Consider the following 19,455-nt stretch of genomic DNA (forward strand, 5'->3'; position numbering starts at 1 on the left):
TTTACACAACACATATGATAACCCAAAGTATAGTCACAGTTGACATCGGACTATTTTTAAACTCTGTAGGATATTAAGATATTTTATACAAAAAGATAACAATAGGTTTGTTTTATCAAATTCTTGTATTTTAAATAATGACTTCCAAATTGAATCTGTGTTTGTATTGAGCGAATGAGGACTTCGTTTTATATCATATGATCATTAGATGGCAATCTAAGTATCATTATTTGGTTCAAGTCAGTATGTTACGACACATTATAGAATATAAACTTAACATATCATCTTTTTATTGAACTCCCGTTCTTATTTATTTCGATAGCTAATATTAGTAGTTAATTTTTGTTGTTGTTGTTGTTGAAAATTAAACATTTTAAACAAACAAAGAGTAAAGGTTCAAGCCGTAGTAAACTGCATGATAAAGGCAATTACTGATTTCAGAAATACAACTTTTATGAAACGTAATAACATATCAATGTTCTCTTGAATATCGCGTTTCTACTTACAACTCATTGCAGACATATTCCAAATTTGAATGAAAATTGGGTTGGGAAAGTGATCACAGTAAATCAAATTTTAAAAGCCAGCCGAATTTTCCTTTTTCGTCATAAAAGAAAACGTACCATGACTAGATAACTAATCGTATAAGTGTCACAGAGGCTTTGTTTTTCCTACTTAATTTTTTTCCCTTTAGAATACATACGAGTGGTTGTTGTTTAGAACTATATTTTTTCTCATCCAATGCTTCCTAACTACAGCCTGTCTCAAAAAAAATTGTGCAAGTGAAAAGCGCCCTCTCTGGCAATTAGACAATACCGTTGTGAAATAATGCTTACATCAACGTCAAGGGTGTAGTCTTAGCTCTCACATGCCGTTTGTTCTGTTCAATTTGCTTGTTTTAATCTCGAGATATGTTTAGTTAAAGACGAAAGGGTAAAATCACAATTGTGCCACTTTTACTGTGGAAGAGGGCTTTACATGTAACAGTGATAGCATCAAGTTTATCAAGAGTTCCTTCATGAAATCAAAAGAATACACAATACAAAAAGTTTTTGACTGTTTTTACTGTTTTATCATGATGCAGGAATGATGATTCTCTTTTTCCACTTAAAAGAGATTAAAAGATAAATAAATATTTCATTCTGTTGAAAATGGATTTCACATTCTGCTGTTTTGCATGTGCATGTCAATGATTTTATCATGGTAAATACTGTTCTCTTAGTCACTTTTTAAAAGACAAGCAAATATTGCGCACTTATACAATTTTAGGTTAATGAACGCATATTACTTGTTGGGAGAGATATTAGACAAAATAATGCACGCGTGCTGATGTTGATGCGTCTAATGCGTGCGCCCCGAAAGGGGAGTGCATTAGACGCATCAACATCAGCTATCATTGATTTACATGTACAGCTCTCTTCCCTAGTAAAAGTGGCACAATTGTGATTTTACCCTTTCGTTGTTAAATAAACATATCTCGAAATTGGAACAAGCAAATTGAACAGAACAAACGGCATTTGAGAGCTAAGACTGCGCCCGTGACATTGATGTAAGCATTATGTCACAACATTATTTTCTAATTGCCAAAGAGGGCGCTTTTTACTTGCACAATTTTTTTTGAGACAGGCTGTAATTCAATTCATGAAATCCCGAAATACGTTCTTGGCAAATTAATTGACTTTGCTAATCATAAAGATAGCGAGATTTATTGGTAGGCGAATGTTGCGACATATGTTATACTGTGTGCTGTGTGTGGGATGGGTGCGGTGGGTGGTATGGTGGGGTCTATGTGTTCAAAATTCAAAATTTCTACCACAGAACTCTTATCACTGCTAGTTTTTTGATAGTTTTTTGATATGTACAATCTCCGCAAATTAATATATATACAAAAATTTGGTGAAGTTGGGTACACTTTATTTTAAATCACCCTGTATAGACGGCAATATGTCTGGATAAGAGCGTTATAGGAACACACGCGTTTAAAGTGGTAGGGATGGGGTGTGATTGGGGCTTCAGAGGTTAAGGAATGGAGTGAGTGGGGTGTAAGTGTGTGTGATCATATGAATTAATTTACAGGTGTGAGTGATATAGGCTAGTTGTTATATATATTTTGTGCAAATGGATCCACATTCTGGTAAGTCTACATTAGTAGCTGAATTGCATTATTGTATAGACACGGTAGTGGGGGTGTAGATCAGGGGTGTGTGGTGTACGTGTGTTGTGATCTGGAGTTTTGAGGGCATTAACTCATGGGTATCGATGTGAGCTGCATGTACTACATTGGCGCGAGGAGATCCGTAACCGTGTAAGTCTACATTAGTAGCTGAATTGAATTAAATACAGCATTGCTGTTGCATTAGTCGTTTGGGTGGGGGGGGGTACGTGTGTTGTGATCTTGAGTAGTAATGGGTATACAATCACGGTTGTATGTGAGCGAGCTGTAGGTTTTATATTGTTCAAAGGGATATACAACCTGGTAAGTCTACATTAGCAGCGGAATTGAATTATTGTAGACAACGTTGCGATTTGACTATATTTGTAGAAACATGTTTGGTGTGTGTGCGTGGGAGGGTGTGGGTGGGGTGGTTTATCCATGTATTTTGTATGTAAGCACGCCTGTCTCCGTTATATATTTGTATTCATCTCTCATATGACACACGTGACTACACGTACACTCTTATGTGACAAATCACTCAGTATACCAAGTTAAGTTATCCAGGTTCAGGAAAAACAACATTGTATTAAAAGTGTTTGTTTATGTTTCCCTCTCTTAAGGTACGTGTTATGTTTCCGATATTTATCTGGAAGAAATACTCTTATATCTATGCATTACTACTAACGGACCATATATTTGTAGTCTACATAGTGTTTTGACCTGAAACCCCGGTTATCATCATGTGACATTGTATACGTTTTCATATGTGTCAGAAGTGATAGGAACAAAAACAATAGATATATATGCATAACAATAACAGCCATGTGTTTTCAACATTTTTTCAACAGTTCTTTAACAAATTTTTATGCACGATAAAAATCATAATGATAATCTAACTCAATAGCTATAATTACCGACATTGACGTGAGCTAGATGAGAATGTATGCACAAAATACACAACTACAATATTTTTTTTTGTTAACTTTGTAATATAATAATTCTATTACAAAGTTAACAAATTTAATTGTAAGTGCAACAGTTCGTTTAATCCAGATAGACATCTCAGAACCCAAATGAAACGAGACAACTGTGAACCTTATTATAACAGAGTATAATTTAAAATGAAGTTAAAATTATACGTATTGTTGTCACTTTGAAAATAAGTTGACACTATAAAGTGTAATCAACAAATTTGGATTAGAATTTCAATTACACGCTCGTACATGTCACAATTCGCTTTTAAACTAATCTGAAATGAACGAGCATCTTTTTCATCATTGATTGCGGGAGTAAATACAAGATTGACTTTCAATATAAAAGACTAGCGTGAGGTAACAATTGAAAGGAAACTATTGAATGCCTATAGCTGATCGAAATTCTTTATCATTTTCTTGCGCTTGTTCCCTCATCACGTCAGCTTTTTTTTTTAAATAGAAAGCAATCTCTTTTTCTTGCAGTGAAGGTAAAATAAACTGTGTGATCGTGGCAATGCAGACAATGATACAAGTATACCTTACTCTTTCAGAGTTTTTAGCCACTTTTCTAAAACAACAGAATTAAACAACATGGAAATGTATACAACTTGTTTTCATTACATGGTATATGTATTGTATAATATTGAATGACAAGTTCCACAAAAATGAATGTTTACATAATTTGAATACATCTCAAAAAAATTGCAAATTGGCAACAGCTATTACTTTGACTTAATTTGTAGCTCTCAGATCCGAGTTTTATTAATGCGCATTTTCCTCTTCTGTTAACTTTTAGAAATATTTGAATAGATTGTCAGAAATAACGACGTATTATACTAGTACCCGTGTGATTAAAACTTATTATCAAGAGGAATATGTATCAAACGTTTACTCATTTAGCAAGCTTTTTCTAACTTGATTAGTTTTCAGTAATTTCCAATTTCCTATCACACATTACCATTTTGTGATTTACATAGCACGTTATCCATTCCATTGAGTCGTGTGCCCTTTTCATTCTTATTAATTTCTATATTATGAGGCATTGGAAATCAAGTTATCTTGAAGGCACGAAATATCATTCTCTATAGTCACGAAAACAGCGCTCTTGGGGCAATATTTATATCACCCTTGATGACGCATTACCCCAACTTGTAATGTTACAGTGACTTTTTACTACTTATCTGCGGAAGGCAACTTAAGCTACCCCAGGCAAGTATAAAAATCCTAAGATTACTATTTCTAACAAAATCTGAAACTTCAGATAGAAAAATTTAAGATTCCCTTCAAGATCAACTCGATCAAAATTATCAAAGTAGGTAAAACACAGCACATTATGTTGCAGATTAGGTATGATATTTTTGTACCGGAAATGTGACATATGGGAATTCTCTTACTTTGATTTACTGATGTGTATTTTGGTCTTAAATAATGTGCAAGTGTTTTGCCACCTGATCCTCACGTATGAACATGGAAAACACTGTGACAATACGTAGTGTATTGTCACGGTGAAGACCGTGCTTGGAAGAGTATGCTGTATGCTAGCATACGTATGGTCACGGTGTATACCGTTGTCAAAATACCACGTACTTTAGTACAGTAATAACGCCCTCTGTTGGTCATAATTACGTATTTTTAACGTAGTGAAGAAATATTTGAGGTAATATGCGACCCCATAGAATATAAAAAGCAGAATGTTGGTAGGTTAAAAATCAAAATGAGGTATGTGGTTGGCTTTGGGTGGCTACGGGGCGTTCTCTCAAAAGACAATAGTGCTAAGACAATATTGTTCAAAATGGCGCCGCAGGCTTATAAAGAAACAATTTTGCTACAAGAACAATAGCAAACAAGCTTAAACTATAAATTAGCCCCCGATAGAGGAAAGGGCCTGAAGAATGAGGGAAATTATGGGGTAAAGAGTAAAAAAAATGTAAAAGTAGGCCTATGAAATGGGTGACGAGCTGTCCGTAAATATAACAGAATTTTCGTTATCAGTTCGTCATCCTTAAGATTCTTGCTTTCTTGCCCTGCGGGCCCTTATATTGGGGTCCCACTTGGAGTGTTTAGTCGTCGTATGGGAGTCCCCGGTCTCGGGCCTGCCGGCCCTGCGGTTTTGATGTTTTTGGTTGATACTGGGCCCCAGCATCAGCAAACAACAATGAGTAACTGATTTGATTTGATTTCGGACTGTACGGACGTACTTATTTACTGCTCCGTTACACACCAAAACTATGCTATATTGATTAAACAGTTAGAGGCAATTCGTTAGGGCCAACTGCCCGGCGGCGCACGGGGACATTCTAGTACTACTACCGCCGATAAATTTGCGGAACATTTTATAGTTAGTACAGATTTGATTTGATTTTGCTATACACTACAATTGCTACATGATCTGATGATGGAGGGCTTGGAAGAGAGTGCCGCATCATCTGGCACCAGCACAACATCAAATGCCTTTGTTAATGAACTTATGCTGAATGAGAAGTTTAAACTGTTCTTGAAGGACTTAATGCAGGAGGAAGTAAAAGAAAAAATGAAAACCCTAGTAAGTGATGTGAATGCACTCAGGACTGAGGTGGACGACTTGAAGGAGGACTTGCAGAAATTGAGAGGGAAAACCACGACCTCTTTTGTAAGCAAGAAAAACTTGAACATGAACGCGAGAAAGATGAAATGTTAAGGGCAGACTTAACGAATCAGCTGCACTCAAGATCAAAAGCAGTGGAAGATCTGCAGCAATACACTCGCAGAAATTGCGTTCTGGTGACTGGTGTGCCTGAAGAAGAGAAAGAAAACACAGATGCAACAATCATCAAATTAGCCAACGAGAGAATGAAAGTACCCTTAAGTGAAGATGATCTAGACAGATCCCACCGGATTGGAAAGCCAACCACAGGAAAAGCACGAGCGATTGTGGTGAAATTTAGTAGATATAATGTGAGAAATAAGTTCATAATGAACAGGACAAACTTAAAAGGAACCAAAATCGCGGTTCATGATCTGCTCACCCCGTTCACACAACAACTTCTGAAAAGGGCGCAAGAGCTTGTTGAGCAGTGTCACCGTGTGAAGGCGGCATGGACATGGGACGGAAGAGTAACAGTCTTGGTAGCAGCAGCTAATGGAAAATCAAGAAAGGTAACTGTAACAAGTCAAGAACAGCTCCACAAGATCTATTCTGAGAAACAGTGAAACAGTAACTCTCTCTGAATCCAGAACTCTATAAAATGACTATGTATACCTATATAATATATTTTTTTAAATCATAATTTGTAAAAATATTGTCAAAAGATATGTTAATGACAAGATAATTCCCTGCGGTTAGAAAGGTAAGAGCTGGATTGATCTTGTATTTTGTAATTTGCAATGTTAAAAAGTTAAAATGTGTAATTTTTATAATGAATGTTTCCACTCAAAAAACGTTTATCAATGACTACTAAAATGGCGGTGTTATAAATTTTATACCATCTTCTACTGAGCCTATGAAGTCATGCTTACTTTACAGCCTTTACCAAAATTGCAAACATTAGTTACTATCTCAGTATGTGTAAACACTTTTAAGTATTTAAAAATACCATAATTCTTTCATATACCAATACAACGAGAAAATTGTAACAAACAGTATTATTCAGTATTACGAAAACAATCAATTAAGTGGAATGTAGCATACTTATGACTTGCCGTGGCTCAGTAGTCGATACTTGTTAATAATAATCCTTGCTGCCGGGTCGTTGGCCTTACGTTACTTTCGTAGCCTGTTGAAAAATAGCTTAATTTAACTGTTAAAATATTTTCATGATCAAGGGAAACGGTTGATTTATATATATAAACTTTTTCCCTGGTATATTAATAGATTTTTTAATTTTTTTTTTTTTTTTCTTGTTTAATATACTTTTCGTTTAATGTCTGCTATTTGTGATGATGCTTGTGTGTCTTGCTCAAAAAAAGTTTACGATTGTCATAAAAATATAACATGTAAAATATGCAAAGGATTTGTTCATAAAAAATGTACCAAATTGAAACCAAAAGAACTACAGCGTATAAAACACAATGAATGGACTTGTAACAATTGTACGATGGCTCAAAATAAAGACACAAGTTCTGACGATGATAGCGATGATATAAATATCACACATCAGATATTACTGATGCCAACTTTATTAAGAAATACGATGAAATGATTTTTAATCCATTGAAATTTGAAAATAGTACTACAGATAAAGATAATATTACTAATGACAAATGTATCCACCAATGTAACTATGTAACACCAAACCAATGTTCCTTCTTAAAAATGGTAAATTAAATTTTATGAATGTTAACATTAGAAGCCTAAAAAGAACTTTGACAAACTCAAGGAATGTATGAAAGCTATTAACCACGACTTTACCATAATAGGTATTTCTGAAACCCATTTAAGAGATAAGCCACCTGATTTTTACAAAATTGCTGGATATAACTTTGAATGTGTCCACAGAGTTGGAAGACAGAAAGGGGAGTAGGCATGTATATTTCGGACAAACTTAAATACCAGGTACGCAAAGACTTAAGTAAATCAACCCCAAACTTTGAGTCATGCTTTATAGAAATTGAAAATGTAAATAAACGAAATATCATTGTTGGTACTGTATACAGAGCCCATACATCTATTAATGATTTCATAACAGGAATAGATCCTATTTTAAAGACTATTAATGCTGAAAAAAAAGCTTACCTATGTTTTAGGCGATTTTAATATAGATCTATTAAAAGTTGAGGAACATAAAGCATACCATGATTATTTAGACCTAATTTATTCCTATTCATTAATGCCAACTATATGGTCAATTCCAGCCAAAGCGGGCCAAAATTCTCTATGGGGCCATTTTGAAAATGTTTTCCTTTTCAATTCTAGACTTATCAAATGAGACGATCATGTCTAGTGAATCATCAGGTGGAAGTGCCATCGGATTGAAAAATAACTTTTCTTGCTAGACCAAATAAAGTGTTAAATGCGCATATGCATGTTACCCACGAATTCAAGCATTTTTCACTTGTTGTACGCCATACAATTTCACTTTCTTTAATACCTTTCAATATTTTATGTGTGACTCATATACACTAGAAATCGGTGAAGACTTTGAACGTAAAATAGAATTTTATTACATATATCTACAAAGAAATATTTTGGTTATTACAAATTTTAAGAAAGAACCAGGTGTACAGTTAAGATTGTGTCAATTCTTCGAACTCTTTCCAAAGTGGCTGTCATTTAACATTACTGTATTATTTCGAAAGATTAGAATAAATGCTTCATATAAATATAAAGTTAGATTTTGTATCTCGTCGCAGGATGAGGATCTCGGATGGATTCGTGGGTAACAGCGTCTGGAAAATAGCAATTCCTATTAATTTTTTTTAATAAAAAAAAATTCTTTTTCCGTATGTCAATAATTCAGGCTGCAATGGCACTAAAATGAATTTTAATCAAAATACAGACTACAGGGAATATTTAGAATGGATCATTATGGCATTTTGGGTATAAAATTTTGAGAATAATGAAGTTGCCAAATTCAAATAGACAGAGCAAACAGTTTTATATTATTATTTTAGTAAAATCATTCCATATTTTCATGCAGCAATATTCTATTAACTCGTGTTTGACCGTTCCTATGAACTAAAACACTATCAATACATTGTTAATTATAATTTAAGTAGGGATTCGTGGGTAACCAAAATGTTCGTGGGTAACACATATTTGAAGGTATGTATTGGTAAGCGGCCAAATAGAAAATATTACAGAAGGTTGGAAACCACCATGCGGTTATTCCTCCATTGTGTTTCAATGATTCCCGTTTCTCTAACCAATTGCATTTACCCAAAAAATGGTAATTTAGGATAATCAATCAAAACTTCATGATGCAGCTTCAGTATACCTTCATGAGGACGCTATTAAACAGGACTGTTTTGGAACCTATTTTGCATGTTTTCAAAATGTTAACATGCATAAGAAACATATAATTTACGAGTAAATCCTTGGATTCGTGGGTAACGCCGAATTCGTGGGTAAAGCTATAAGTACTATAGTACCATTTGGGGTTTGCGTTTCTTAGGTGTATAAACTGTAAGTACTGTCAAAATTATAGCATACCCATGGCTTGAATATGTGCTGATTTAAACTTAAAATAAACAATCTCCTTATTTTTCAAGGTTAGCATCTATTCGGGATTCGTGGGTAACAAAAGTTTAAACCGTCGTAGATTCTTTTTAAAGCGGTGAACGTATTTTTACGATTTACAATTTTAAGCGCTTGTCAAACTAAATTCAGTGTCCAAAGTCATTAAATGTTAATTTAAGTTATGGCAATTATATTTGCTGGACTCGTGGGTAACAGTTGATACGTAGGTAACGTCAAATTTGATTTTATGGAATTTTATGGGTAAAACGTATTTGCATAAAATAATCACTTGGACCTCAAAATTATAGAACGAAACTTCGTTTCATGATATAGTCATTTATGGCATATTCACTTAACATTCTTCAGAACGATCATTTTATTTTTGATACGCGGGTAACAAAATTATTAGCCAAATTGACTTAATGGCCTCTAGAGTCCACAAACTTTGGTGGAATTTAATCGTTTTACATATGATGAGAGATCATGCAAACGTCTTTCTAACGGTAATAATTTCATTTTGATTGAAGGACATTCAATGACATATATGGTGCTTTATCTTTGAATTCGTGGGTAACGCCAATTCATTTAAGCATCATAACTTGTTCCCTGGTATGACTTGCTAGTAAAGGCCTATATGCACAAAGAGAGCACATTGGACGTGACATGATATGCTCCATCAATAACGTGATTTCCTTTATTAATGACATTTTAAAGTGGAAAGTTAACATAGAGAGAATTTTGTCCCGCTTTCGCTGGAATTGACCATATACAAACCGACTAGAATTACTGAAACAACCGCTACACTAATTGATAATATATTAACGAATAACGAAGCTGTAATTCAGTCTGCTATCATAGTTACAGATGTGAGTGACCACTTTCCAACAATCTTGTCAACAAATCTAGATGTAACTGACATTCCAAGTCCAACGGTGACACATAAAAGGGTTCATAGTAACGAAAATATTTACATGTTAAAGAAAAGATTAGCTGATGTCAAATGGGAAGAATACCTAGATAATATAAATGCAGATGATGACTACAATAAGTTTATCAGTATATTTAATAAAATATATGATGAATGTATTCCATTAAAGAAATGTTCAAATAAAAGGAAAAGGGATCCGAAATCGCCGTGGATAACCAAAGGGTTACTAAAGAGTATAAACATTAAAAATACTTTATATAAACAGCATTTGCAAAACCCAAGTGCTGAACGCCTTCACAAATTTAAAATATATAGAAATAAACTTCATGCTTTGATACGCAAATCTAAGAGGAAATATTATTTTACCAAGTTTGAGCGTTCTAAAAATAATATGAAACAAACATGGAAAACAATCAATAATATCATTGGCCGTGGTAAAACAAGACAAGCTCAAAAGAAATTTAGAAGTGACAACGGCAATACTATTACCAATCCCCATGATATTTCCAACCTTTTAACGATTTCTTTGTACATGTAGGTCCTAATCTAGCATCACAAATTCACAAATCAGGTAAAGATTATTTTGATTACCTAAAAAATCCAGCATCTGGCAGTATGTATATGAAGCCAGTTGTTGAAATGGAAATCATTAAAATTATTGATAAATTTAATCAAAATAAAAGTGCTGGTCATGATAATATTGGAAATTTTATTATAAAAAGAGTTGCAAAGGAAATTGTTCAGCCGCTTGCCTCAATCTTTAATCTCTCCATTTCAACCGGTGTTGTGCCACAAAAGTAAAAATAGCAAAGGTAATACCAATCTATAAAAAAGAAGATTCTGAAGTATTTTCTAATTATCGCCCAATTTCGGTACTACCTTGTTTTTCGAAGATACTTGAAAGACTAGTGTTTAATAGATGTATTGCGTATATAGATAGTAATAAAATACTAAATGATAAGCAGTTTGGTTTTCGAAACAACCATTCTACATACATGGCCATAACTCAACTAGTTGACAAAGTTAACTATGCCGTTGAAAGAAACGAAACCACAATTGGAATTTTCTTAGACCTTTCCAAAGCCTTTGACACCATCGACCATAACATATTAATTCATAAATTGGAACACTATGGTTTTCGTGGTATCGTACTTCAGTGGTTCACTAATTATTTAAGCAACAGAAAACAATATGTACATTACAACTCTTGTGAATCAGAACTTAAAGATATTATTTGTGGTGTACCTCAAGGTTCTATACTGGGTCCCTTATTATTCATTCTCTATGTAAACGATATTATCAACACATCAGATGTATTAGACTTTATATTATTCGCAGATGACACTACTATTCTGTACTCACATAAAGATATTGAAAGTAAATATCAATTAATTAATAATGAATTGAAAGAAATTAGTAATTGGGTCAAGTCGAACAAACTATCGGTAAATGCAAGTAAAACAAATTACATGGTTTTGGGTACACCACATATGACATCAAAAATAAACTCAACTGTGTGTGATGTATCTCCTGAGATCATTCTAGATGAGTCAGTTCTGGAACGGGTTACTAATACAAAATTCCTGGGTGTGATTATTGATGAATGTTTGACGTGGAAATACCATATAAACTGTATAGCAAAAACCATCTCGCGAAATATTGGAGTTATGAACAAACTTAAATTTTATGTACCTGATCGTATCCTGTATTCTCTATATTGTACTCTTGTTTTACCTTATTTAAATTACGGAATATTGATTTGGGGTGATACGTGTAAAACATACTTGGATAAAATTATGAAATTACAGAAATGGGCTGTGAGGACAATAGCAAATAGTCATTATAGAAGCCACACTGCTCCCTTATTTGCCAAATACAATATTTTAACTCTTGCAGACACCTACAAACTTGAATTGGGGGTATTTATGTACAAGTACAGTAATAATGAATTACCGGGCGTATTTGATGGCTTCTTTACACTACGTTCCAATATTCATAATTACCAAACGAGAAACGCAGATAAATTCAACTTAATGAAGAACAACAAAACATTTACTGACCATGCCATTCGTACTGCTGGTCCAATATTATGGAATTCATTGCCAAATTCAATAAAAACGGCAAATTCATTGAAACATTTCCGTAAGATATATAAACGTGACTTGATCTCAAAATATGATTAATTCTTGAGCATTGTGTTTCTCGTTTGTTTGTTATGCTTTGTTTTGTTTTTTACTTTTTTGATGGTAACATTTCTTTGTTAAGGGGTGACTTCCTCTGGCCTTATTGGCCTTCTGGTCATCCCCTCCATAATTCGTTTGTTTGATATTGCCTTTGTTTTTTAAAATATATACTGTGTGATTTCATGTGAATTATGGGAAAATAAAATATCTTGTATCTTGTATCTTGTATCTTGTATCTTGTAACCTTAAGGGTGACGGGCTGTCTCTAATTTTAAAAAAATAAACCTTAATGTTAAAACCTTGAGTAACCTTAATGTAACGACCTTGAAATTTAACTTCTAAAAATACTAGTTTTTTATATTCTATAGTGTTATATTACCTAAAATATTTCTTCACTACGTTGAAAATACGTTTTAAAGTGAATTATGACCAACAGAGTGCGCTATTACTGTACTAAAGTTCGTGGTATTTTGACAACGGGATACACCGTGACCATACGTATGCTAGCATACAGCATACTCTTCCAAGCACGGTCTTCACCGTGACAATACACTACGTATTGTCACAGTGTTTTCCATGTACAATATGTGTGTATTGGGTGCATAATGTAAATAACGATCTGGGATCACAATTCTGTAATAATCATAGGAGGAGCTGTTTTCATACCAACGTCTATTTATTTTCTTGATTTAAAGTGATGCTTTTAAGCTTGGCTTGAGCATTTGATTGTGCCTGATCCCATAAGGACCCACGTGTGTGCCCACCCGGACCGACTGGTTAAACAAACAAACAAATAAATAAACAAATAAATAAACAAACAAAACAAAACTTTCATTTTTGGGACGCTTTAATATAGCCAGTGTGTGTATACACGGCTCAACTTATTCACTGTGGACTGCAAAACCAGATAATTTATATAAGGGTCCTTGGTCGAACTCCCTGGACCCACTGCCCTACATTACCTGTTTATAATGATATTTCAATTTTGCCGCGGGTAGATCAGAAATTGCGAAGTGTTGAATAACATCTTCATCCACAAAATATTGCATTTACCATTTTCATGCAGCATTCGCTTATTATTCTAATTCCCAGGGTAGCTTGTTTATATTATGACATTTCTTTGTAAATGTCCCAACAATAGGACCTGTTTTGCGATATAAACTCTCAACAGTACTTTTTTCATTAATTTCTAGTAATAATGGTCTCATATACTTATATAAATGCCACGTGATTAGTTCCAACTGACATTTGCGGACAGGTGGGATCAACTAGGCGGATGATTAAATGTCAGCTACATAACAAATTGATTAACATTATATCCTCATTCTGCGTCTGCTATTGAATTGAAAGATGTTTCTTCTTGTTCATGTCACATATTTTCATAACAGGCAATCGAGATGGTATAGCATGCACGTTATCATGCCTTAGTGATCTTTTAGACTGGAATCAGTTCAAGTCGTTTCTTGTCAAGCAAAAGGCTGAAATATATATATTGTACTGTACAAACAGGATTTGTCAGTGCCGCCGACAATGGGGGGGGGGGGGGTAAGGTAAGGTGTGCCTAAAAAGTAAAGAAACATACCGTAAATGGACCCGTAAACGCCCGTAAAATTAAAGAAAATATACCTTATAATTACGTCATCTTTTCTTTGCTTTATTATACGGGTCAACTAATCATCTTTCTTTCCTTTATACGGGCCCATTATGATATCTTTTCTTTTCTTTTTACGGGCCCACAGGCCCACCAAGGTCTCTTTTCTTTTATACGGCTCCATTATGGGAGTACCTTTTGTTTGTTCTTTTATTTTATGGGACATTTTGGTGTTTAGTATACAGGGTGTCCCAGAAAAAATTACCGAGTGAATAAAATTGAACGCAAGTCGAGAAATAGACATCAGAATCAAAAAATTTAAAATGTAGCGCATATCCTTTTTTGTTGTGCATCACATACGAAAATTTGATTTGATTCAGTTGACTGGTTCTGAAGAAATGAACGATTGCATAATGCGTGCATCAATGCAGTTCATTCCAAGTTTGATCAACAGGAGCTTTTTTCATACTCGCTCACCGCTTCCTAAAGTTTGTGTATCTCATTAAATTTAATTCGACGGTGTTATGTCATTCATGCTTTCACTGCAGATGAATAACAGTTTGTCCGAGAAAACTTTGATTTCTGCAATTGGAAGCTCTCCAACTTTCATTCTTTAGGTTGTGCAAATACATGCATGTTATATTTTAACTTTACAAAAAACATTTGTGCCAAGAATGATAATGATCAAGTGCTTACAGCTTTACGTGTGATTTTGATACCATGCAACATTAATGTTGAAGTTTTAAAAGATTTAAACTTTGCATTACAATTTTTTGGAAATATTCTGAAAACATTAATGTGTGTGAGAAACTTTTAAGCCAGCTGGAATTTTTTATGTAGTAATTCTTTATGCAACATTTCTAAACATTAACGAAAAAGATATTTACAAATACCGAGCATCATCTTACATGCAAGCTTTAATTTTCAATATCATGCAGGTTTTCAAATTTGAACAAAACCTAATTAAATGTTTTTCAAGAAACATGTTTAAAATGAACGAAAAGGATTTCATAGAAAAAAATATAAAGCCCATTGACAGTTTAACCACTACTGCGCATTGTGTTGGATGATCTTTCTTTCAAACTTGGAATAAAGTGAATTGGCACATGCGTTATGTAATTGCTAATTTCTTCGCGATCAGTCAATCGTTTCCAGTAAAATTAGCATATAAGATGCAGAATAAGATAGGCTGCACGCTGATGTTTAGATTTTTGGATTCTGATGTCTATTTCTCGACTTACGTCCAAATTCATTTGCCCGGTATTGTTTTTATGGGACACCCTGTATAAGAAAATGTAAAATTGATTATTGGGCAGATATTATTACCGTTTTGTTGTGGGCTAGCTAATGTGCTTACAGTCCATATGCCTTATGAACTAATCCAGTAATGACGGAGAAGATGTAGAATACGTCAAAATGCGAACGTCTTCCAAGAAAGGAATGTATAAGTCTGGTTATTAAAACAAGATATCTATCAATGTAAGTGGAAACAGGGGGATGCAAAGGCAGGTCTGTTTTCCATTAGAAATTGTGTGAAAGGTAAAAAGAGCACCATTTTGGAGATTATCATCTGTACGAGGATTCTATACGTAAAGGATATAAAAATCTTCAGTGGAATTCGCTGAACATCGATCTTCGCAGGACAAGTGAATCGGGATATACATCAAGAACATTAAGTGTAACAGATTTTTAATCAACAACAAGAAGAAGGCTGCTGCTTAAGGGGTTGGTCACCCATCTTTGCAGAGTATTTGTTTTGTGGGACCTAAGAACACATCAGACACACCAAATTGCATTCTGAATACGAGGAATGTCCTTCTGATATAAAATAATTTAGAATATTTTGAAATTCGCAATATAATACAAATGTTATAGCAAATTATTTCAATAATTTGAGGAATACCTAAAAATGTTTAGCCTTTTGAGTAAAAAAATGTATATCTTCAATACGAAAGGTTAAAATTTTCAATTGATGGACGGCTTTTCACCCCAGCTACATACTCCTCAAGTACATACATTAGATTTGATACAATTTACAAATGTCACAAATGTCAGTTTTTAATAATATGCCATAAAAAATTGTATTATAGCTCGAATTTCAAAAAATCAAGATTACTTGACATCAGAAGGACATTCGTCTTATTCAAAATGCAATTTGATGTGTCTGATCTACTCTCAAGTCCCAAAACTAATTCCTTGAAAACGTCCCTATCCGAGCCTTAAGCCTTAAGTAAACATACCTAATCTATGCATTTAATTGATTTTAAAGTGTATGTATTTACATGTATGTCCATTAACTAAATCATATCTAAATCATACTTAACTTTTCATTAAAGATTCGGATATTGTTAACTTAATCAAACAGTGTGTTTTGTTGTGCATTCTGAAGTGAATTTGGGTAAAGAGTGTTAAAACGACTCGCAACAATACCAACACTACACGTATACCCAACCCTACCTAAAACATACTTGTGAATCATTTTAAATGTACATTTACAATATTTGTTTATTATATCTTGCCTGAGTTTAAGTCCAACAGCAATCTTATTTTATTACTTTCAGATTTGTTATGTGCCATAAAGTGCTCTCCAAACGTATTCTTATGAAAATCAAGTAATCTAGCAGCATCCATGAAAAGCAAATAAATTTCTTTTTATCGCAACCTATTATTTTAATATCAACTCTTAAGTGTAAAAAGAAATAATATATCATTGATGGCAATTATGTGATGTCTGTTTTATCTCCAGACTTACTTCTTAGAAATACCAACGCATCCTGTACCAATTATAGAAATAAAATAAGTTTGAACAAAGGTTATCGCTTTACACCTGAACTCTGTTGGTATCATAAAGTAGCGCAGTCAAAAAGCGATGAGAGATTAATTATTGACCAATAAGATCTTTCGCTTAAAATATGTATGGACAATACGATGCAATTCATTGGTCACTCGATCTATCGCTCGCCAGTATGTACTGGACAACAGATTTATTCAACACTTACACCATATACATGTTTGTCTACAATTCGTTTTGTCCTATTTTTTGTTATTTGAATCAATCGAAGTAATTAATCAAAACGTCTGCAATCTACTGAACAATAAGGTTGTTTTTTTTTGTTCGAATTTTCCAACTGTACTGTGTGCACTAAAAGGCTAATGTATAAATTGTCTAGTGAAGAGGCAATAATGCCGTCAGGGATAACAAAAAAGACGTTCGTTATCAAGAGTGTGTCTTTATTTACATTCGTTGTTTTCCCAGACAGTTTCAATTACCATTTTATTACTTGTATAATAATGATTGATGACATGTAAATAAAGAAATAAATTGGATACGTCATGTTTAAATACACTATATCTTTGTAGTTGAAGTTAGTTTAGGACTTCAGGTTTTCTAGCGTTTTATGTTATTTAAAAGGAGTCTCCGACAATCATAACCTTATGCCTTATAGAATCTCATGGTTTTATTTAAAACAAACTCATATTGACCATAAAACCAAATAAAAACAGTCGGCTCTGAACACACAATATTCAAAATTCCCACATCAAAATTGACTAAGTCCAATGACGTAATGGTTGTTTGTGCTCAATTGTCGTCAGCCTTCATTGTATTACTTGGACGTCATTGCACTGGACAATTTCGGTGCCCGGGAATTTTGAATATCGCGTGTTGAGAGACGGATGTTTTTATTCGTTTTTATGGTCACTATGAGTTTGGCTTGAATAAAAACCTTGTGATTTGTGCTTGACAATTATTTTTCTTACATATAAGGCATAATGTTATGATTGCCGGAGACTTCCTTTAAGGGATCTGGAATGAGCGTTTTGAGCGTTTTGACAGTATTTTTTGTGGGACATGAGAGCACATCAGACAAAATGTCTTTCTGATATCAAATAATTTTCATATTTTGAAATTCACGATATAATACAAAATTTATGATTAATTATTAAAATTTGATATTTTTCACATTTTTGATATATAACAGTCCTCGAAGTAAATGTTATAAATCTAACGATACATTCTTAAAGTGTATGTAGCTGGGAGGAATAGCCGACGATCAATTGAAAATTTTGACCTTTCATATTGAAGATATGGATTTATTTTTGGTGTTTTGGGAAAAAAATCCATATCTTCAATACGAAAGGTCAAAATTTCCAATTGATCGTCGGCTTTTCATCCCACCTACATACACTTTAAGTATAACTCATCAGATTTATAAAGTTTACTTCGAGTACTGTTAAATATCAAAAATATTAATTTTTAATCATTTGCCATAAAATGTGTATTACATTGTGAATTTCAAAAAATCAAAATTATTTGATATCAGAAGGACATTCTTCGTATTCAGAATGCTATTCGATATGTCTGATGTGCTCTAATGTCCCACAATAAATACTGTCCAAACGTTCTTACCCCATCCCTTAAGATACCGAAACTTTTTTTCTCGGTAGTCTATTGGAGACAGAATTGTCAGAATTTTATCCAAGAAACGCATTTTTCCATCTTATAGAAACTCTTGTTTTCTTTAAACGTTTTGTTTGTTTTGTTTATATTGTTGTCGTTGCTGTTGCAAAATTATTCGGCGTAACGAAAAACAGAAAGACAAGAAGATTCAATTAATATAATATGTCAACATGATAAAACTATCAGACCAAGAAACGTACGCTATAGAAGATTTAATCTACAACTTTATAGTACCCATATAGGTACTTTATGGTGGTATATTGCATTATGGGATTGGGGAGATTGAATCACGCTTAATCTATGATTTTCTTTTAGCGTCCAGTTTTTAATTCATTTTCCTTTATTAAGAGGACAAAACTTGCAGAATGAGGGAAATATGGAGTAAAATCATAGCACAGCCTAATCGGAATAATGTGTATTATAGAATTAACTACGGTATTGGCTTTGTTTTGTTCCAGGATCATGCACTGCAAATAATGTTGGTCAAAAAAATGACCAACAGTTTGGTCTATATACAACACATGAAACAGTTGGTCAAAATTTGACCAACAAGAGTTGTACAAAAAATTATGACCAACAGTTGGTTTACAAAAACTTGCTCAAATATTGGGCAAAGTATTTACCCAACACAGTTGGGCAATTTGTTTTACCAATTATTGTTCAAAATTTGAACAAACTGTTGGGCATTTTTACACGGTATTGGTTCATATGTTGGTTTATTTTTGCATAACTGTTAAGCAAAATATTTGACCAACATAGTTGGGTAAATAATTTTCACTAATTGTTGGGCAATATTTAATAAAACTGTTGGGCAAATAGTTGATTGTACCAATTGTTGGACAAAATTTGATTAAACTGTTGGGCATTTTACACATTATTGGTTCATATGTTGGTTTATTTTTTGCTTAATTATTAGGCAAATATTTTTCAATTGTGAGGTGAGTTTTCTCTAAATTAATTATAAATACACACATTATTACACGGTGTTACTTGCCTCATTTCATTCTGACC

The 19,455-nt window shown here is 33.5% G+C and overlaps 1 protein-coding gene across 3 annotated transcripts in view; it reads right to left on the minus strand.

Annotated features, from left to right (window-relative positions):
* LOC140158474 (PDF receptor-like) overlaps nt 1-19,455 on the minus strand; it is a 156,606-nt gene that overhangs the window by 20,347 nt on the left and 116,804 nt on the right. The window lies entirely within an intron of this gene.

Source organism: Amphiura filiformis, chromosome 8 (assembly GCF_039555335.1).
Source record: "Amphiura filiformis chromosome 8, Afil_fr2py, whole genome shotgun sequence".
In the NCBI taxonomy this organism is placed as follows: Eukaryota; Metazoa; Echinodermata; class Ophiuroidea; order Amphilepidida; family Amphiuridae; genus Amphiura; species Amphiura filiformis.